The sequence below is a fragment of the Candoia aspera genome, chromosome 2, assembly GCF_035149785.1.
Source record: "Candoia aspera isolate rCanAsp1 chromosome 2, rCanAsp1.hap2, whole genome shotgun sequence".
NCBI lineage: Eukaryota > Metazoa > Chordata > Lepidosauria > Squamata > Boidae > Candoia > Candoia aspera.
The window spans coordinates 236,264,186-236,270,185 of NC_086154.1; the positions used below are offsets into that span (position 1 = coordinate 236,264,186).

The 6,000-nt window shown below is 44.3% G+C and overlaps 1 protein-coding gene across 1 annotated transcript in view; it reads right to left on the minus strand.

The window, feature by feature from the left end:
• PIK3R1 (phosphoinositide-3-kinase regulatory subunit 1) overlaps positions 1-3,566 on the minus strand; it is a 69,029-nt gene extending 65,463 nt beyond the window's left edge. The window contains exon 1 of the mRNA XM_063295581.1: positions 3,482-3,566. The gene's annotated coding sequence lies outside the window, so the exon portion shown is untranslated. The remainder of the gene's footprint in view (positions 1-3,481) is intronic.
• Positions 3,567-6,000: the final 2,434 nt, after the last annotated feature.

Below are 6,000 nucleotides of genomic sequence, written 5' to 3' on the forward strand. Positions count from 1 at the left end.
CTATGTACCAGAAAATTAACACTTGCCCAAATATTCCAAATGCTTTGAAATATTTATTATCTTGTTGAGAAATAGTGTTAAGTTCAATAAGAGTGTCAGGAAGAATTCTTGGTTTATTTTTGTTGCCATAAGTATTCTGATGGTCAAATAGTGTTCTCATCTGATTACTTGCTCAGTTTTCGTCCCCTGCTGCACTATAGTACGATACAGTTCAGCTCCCACATATTAAAATGTAAAAGAGATTATTATAACATAAGCAAAGTTCAGCAAAAACGCCCTTACCCATCAGGATTTATGATATATAACATGGAAAAATAATGTATTTTACTTTTTTAGGTGCTGTACTTCCTTACAATCAATCACCCATGGTAAATTTTAGTATGTTCCCTACTACAAAAGACCCATTTCCCTTTCTGCTATTTGCCCATAGAGGTTAGTAAAAGGGCCAAGTAGTTATCTTGCCCAATTCCTCTCTGGTTGTTATGCCTTACTCCTATAGGCTTGTCTTTAGCACAGCTAGCAGTACTGGCCAGTTATCAGCTTTACAGCCCTCTCTTGTCTGCAGTCATCAGAGAAGAAAGTGACTTTCTCGTGACAAGTCCAATTACATTCTTGAGCAAGAGTCTGAGTATCAATGTTCTGCTTCTAGAGATATGCTGAAGTACTCTGCCTAAGTGAATTTGCATGACCTTATATTTAGAAAACAAAATCAGAAGTTTTTGAAAGAAGGTACACAGACTGTCCTATTTAATCCAAAACTAAGCCATTGCCTGTAGCTATGATTACATAAACTGTCTAGAACTGATTAATTATGGAAGTCTTTATACAGCTTGTTCATATACGTGAGTGCCAGATAAGACACATAACATTATGGATTTAGAATCGTCAAACAGAACCCCCATTAAATGTATATCGCTCACACTTTATCTCTCTGCAGTTAACACGGTTTGATCCTAAGAAGTAATGGGGGTCATCCAGTTGCATCTCTGCAAAGATCTGTTTTATACTATCAGTTATGCAAAAAATACCAGAATGAAACTGAAGTCAAGAGAACACCACCAGATTAAGGTTGCAATCTTATTCTGTTTACCTGGTTATAAATCCCAGTGAACTTAGTCCTATTTATTTCTGAAATATGCACAAGATTGTGTTGTAAGAACCACTACTCACACCAGGGAGATGTTATTAACTTATTTATTATATATACATTCAAACTATTTTGTTTTGTTTTTAATATTATGGATATCCCAAGTAGTTACATCAGGGCTCCTCAGATTATGAATTTGTAAACAATTTAGTAAATAACAGTTCAGTAACACAAACTATGTTAAAGTACTTGACTTTGCTTAAATATTTGTTTTTAAATTCATTATACAACACTTTGCATTTGCCATCTAGATAGCAAAAAAAAATCCATTTGCATTTTCAATTGTCGCACCCATCCTACAACCTTTTCATATGACTGTGGTCATAATGTAATCTAACATAGCTTCCAGAGGTTTCCTGAGTCTGCAGTTGCTTAGAAGGTAACTGCAAACAGGAAAGTTATAATGAAAAATCAGCAACCAGAAGAAAAAAGATAGTATCAACACAATGAACGTGTGCATAAGGAAGTGAATAGTTAATTGAAATGTAAAAGAATGATAAATAATATGCTAAAGATATCTCTGGATATCTTTATAGATATATAGATGCTAAAGATATCTCTGGACAACTATCATCCCAATTCTAAAATAGTTAAACATGACTCCTACTCAAGTCAATCTACTTTCATTTACATCAACATGTATTGGATTCAGAACTAAATTTTAATTACTTCTACAGTAAAACAATACAATAATCATGAACTGCTTACATTTCATTCCAGTGAATTTTTTAAAAAAAAATGTCACAAGATAATTGTCTTGCTATTGGTGTTGGGTTAGGGTTAGGGTACCCTAACCCTACCATGAATCCTAGCAATCTGGATTAACAGACAATTAATTCCTAGATAAGGTTGAAATCACCTTTCTAATTTTTAGTTTTTTCCAACTTAGCTTATAAATATTTTATTCCACAAACAGTCCTCACAAGATATGCCATAGACATAGAGCCAAAGTTCTCCTAACAGCCAAAACTGTGAGAGGCCGCTTGCTTTCCTAAGATTTTTGGACAGAACTGATATCATAACTTCTAGTCTCACAGTTGTCAGATACAATTTGCACAAACAGCTATTCCAATGGTTGGAAAGAAGAATTTGGCATTAAAAAACCCACCATTTCTCTCCCTCCCATGCACTCAAATCCTTCAACCACTCATTTGTCCTTTCAGAACCAGACACTCTGATTTTCAAGAAAGTCACAAGGCTTTTAATAAGAGCTATTCTTTCCAAATGCCACCAATAAACATCAAAACACAAAGCAGTCTTCTCAGCAGAACAAGAAGTTCTCTTAACAGCTCACTGCTGTACATTTCTTCACTGAAATTTACACAAGCCCCCCAAAACATCACAGCTATTCATTCAACACATGGCACCTCAACTGTACATAGCAGCATCAAATCTTTTCCACCACCCCCAAAATGTGAAGGTTATATTTGTATGCGATTTTAGTAACAAGCTTTATTTAGCATTCAGTAGTCTAGCATCTGGATTTACAGCCCTTGCACGCTGTTTCTAGGCAAGGAAAAAGCCTCATTCACTTCTGGATTGCTTAGAAGAAATAAAACTTAATAAGCTAGCAATGAGTCTCCTCGCCACTCGAGCCTAGACAGGATGCGTTGGATGAAAAGCACGGGCAAGAGGCAGAGAATGTTACAAGGGCAATTAATGCCGATCTTGAACTACAGAGCTACAAAGCCGAGGCGCTCAGGTATTTTATGGGACTGGACAGCCTTTCAAGACTTCACCTACCCGTGTTGCAATTCACGGCAAACCTGGCTGCAGCCAGCACCATCATCTTCGACGGTCAGGAAAAGAACGTGTTGAATGTGGGCATTCCTGCAATATCCTCCCCCGCCCCCCTCCGCTACCAGCGCCTTCTGCCCGCAATCTCCGGCAGTCCCGCGTGCCTGGGGTTACGAGCTACTATGTACGCAACCATTGTGACGGTCGCTAAACGCCTAAGCGTATTTCCTACCGAACTGCCTCCGCGCCCGCAGGGCCCGGGGCTGCACGGGGCCTCCGTGCAGGTTGGGCCCCAGCGCTGCAGCGGCTCCCGAACTCAGCAAAGCTCGCAGCGCGGGTGGGGAGAGGCAGGAATGGGAAGCTGCTCTCCACGCGCCGCGCTTGCAGCCCTGAGCCCGTCGCGGGGAGAAGGCGGCGGCCAGCCAGCAGCTAAGCCCGCGGCCTCGCGCGCCTCCTCCCACCCCCGGGCTTGCAGGAGGCCTCGCTGCGCCGCACAGGATATCGCCCCGCCGCCGTGCCGCGTCCCGAACCGGCGGGGCGGGCCCCCCTTGGCGTCGCCCTCGCTAGGCCGCCCAGACACCCGGAGCACCCCCTCACCTTCGGCGGCCACCTCTCCGGAGCTTGGTCCGCGCGCTTCCCGAGCGAGGCAGGGAAAGGAGGCGAGTCCGCAGAACCCACCCGCTCTTCGCCGCCACCGCCACTGCCGCAGCCGCGCCGCTCCCTCCCGCCGCCTCCGTCCCAGCCAGGCAGCCCGAGCCGCGCAAAGGCTGGCCGCCCTCCCAGCTCGCCGTTCGCTCCTCCTCCGCTCCTTCGCCCCTGCCAACCCGCTCCGCGCCTTGGGGACCCAAGCGCCGCCTCCCCGCCTGGCTGGGCTGTCACGCTGCTGGCCGAGGAGCGGGCGAGCTGGTTGCTGGTGCCGGCTCGGAGCGCTCCGCCCGCTGCCCCCTCGCGCGGCAGCTCCATCCTCCTGGCGTGGGCGAGGCGGAGAAAAGGGTTTGCCCGTGGCCCCGGAGAGGAGCGCGGAGGAACGGGCCCGCCGGGGGAAGGGCGTTGGAGAGCGGCGGACTTCGGTGTATCCCTTCCCCCGCGGGCCTTTCCTCACTTGCTCTTGGGGCTTGGAACGGAACTGGCCGCGGCGACGCCAGAGCCTCGGTTGCTTCATGCGGGGTTGCGCTGCAGCCCCGTCCGCGCGGCGTCAGCTCTTCGCAGGAGTCGCCGGCTTTTTTTCTGGCCGAGCGCCTGCGCCTGAAATTCCAAGACGTGCAGACCCGTGCGCGCTCAGACCCTGCCTTCGTCCCACTTATTTAGCAGTAGGACCCGCGTGTTGCGATGTGGGTGTCTGTGGCAGCATTTCTTCACGTCTCCATGCACAGGAAAGCCGCACAGGCAAAGTTTGGTTATTGAAATAGGACACAAGGGGAACTGGGCTAGGGAATAAATAGGGACGACCCGAACTTCCTTGTGTTGTGGAGTTCCGTTGGGTAATGATGGCGCAAAACAGCCTCCCCCGTCTGCTTTTAGGAATTGCAGCGCAATACACCTCGAAGGCACCTTACAAATCTGGTCCAAAAACACAATTCTAGAAAGCTTGGTTTTAGCACGGCTCTACAATCTGAGAAAACAGAAGACTATCTCACAGAATATAAAAGTGCAGTGTTCCAACATGAGAGAAAATCATTGAAATAAAATATATCTACAGTTGTATGGATGGTAAATTTTGAATCGCATCAGCCGGTTATGACTGGGAATATATACCCAAACAGCAGTAGGGTGCGTGCAATCCTGTGCATTTATGGGAGGGTACCAAAAACATTGAATTGAAATGCATTTTTTATAATGAGAAATGTTAACGATCTTGCAAAGGGATCTTGCCATTTAAACTGCTGTAGGAATGTGATCAGGAAAAAAAAATCAGGCCTTATTTTCTTCATTCTCATACTTTGCTCATGCTAACCTATCACCTAACCCTAACACTAATCTGGATTAAATTTGGAAGCCTCATTCTTACCTTTCTCATTTACCAAATCCAAAAAAGTCCTGATTTTTTTTCTGGCATTTTGCCAAGTAATGTCATTGCTTTTGGTTTGGGGGAAAAAAAAGTTCCTGGAGCTGTGCTTTTTTGGGTTCATTCCTCCAATAAATTATTGTATATCTAGGAGGAAACCCTTTCATCAGTCTGAGGATGAAGAGAAGTTATATTCCACCATTTAGGATGGGGAAACAGCTGGAGGGTTGCAGGACAAGGAGTTATTGACATAACCAGCACTCTGTTGCAGTGGCTCAGAGAAGAAAACACGTTACGCTACCATTGAATGAAGTGCTGCCATCTCTATCATGCTGCTAAGAAAGATGCTGGTAGCCGCACTTGGTAGGGAGGAAAAAGCTATTTTGGCATCCTCTCATTTTTTTCCATGTTTATTCTCTTGTAGAAGAATCTCAGTGCTATGTACTGTTACTACACCTTTCCACTTGTGGAACTTGTTTGTTTCTCAATATTATTCTTAGGAAGAGAGCTCTGGATTAAAGATGAAATAGATATTTAAAATATGAAAACATGCCAATTTATGGTGAAATTCCAGGGATGTTTTCTTTATGATCAGGAATATGCATAAATCACCTATGTAAAAATTGTGAAGTTTTAAGCACTTACCATAATATTTGAGTGTTTAAAGCAGAACATACAAATTTTTCTGATCTAGAATCACCTTTATTTCAAGTATGCATTTTGCAACTGCTATTAATTCTTCTTCACCACCATATATTGGAATGGAGTTCTATAGGTTCAGCACACCTAAATCACCTATGTAAAAATCCTGAAGAGACTGTAATCTACTTGAGGAGTACCATCCATTGCTGAAGGCCAGTCACGTAAAGCAGATGTTTGTCTGTCGGGGATATGGGTTCTTCTTAAAACCTTGACCCCAATGGAACAAATGAAAACAAGTCTTACAAAGAAAACTGGTTGATCTTAAAAGAAACCTCGTCCATAAAAACATGCGATAGTAAACGGTACATGTGCAATAATCCTAAAACATATGTACAACCCATATGCACATACATGTAGACATGCAAAGAATCCAGATAACACCCCTTACCCAAACCATAGGCAACACTCC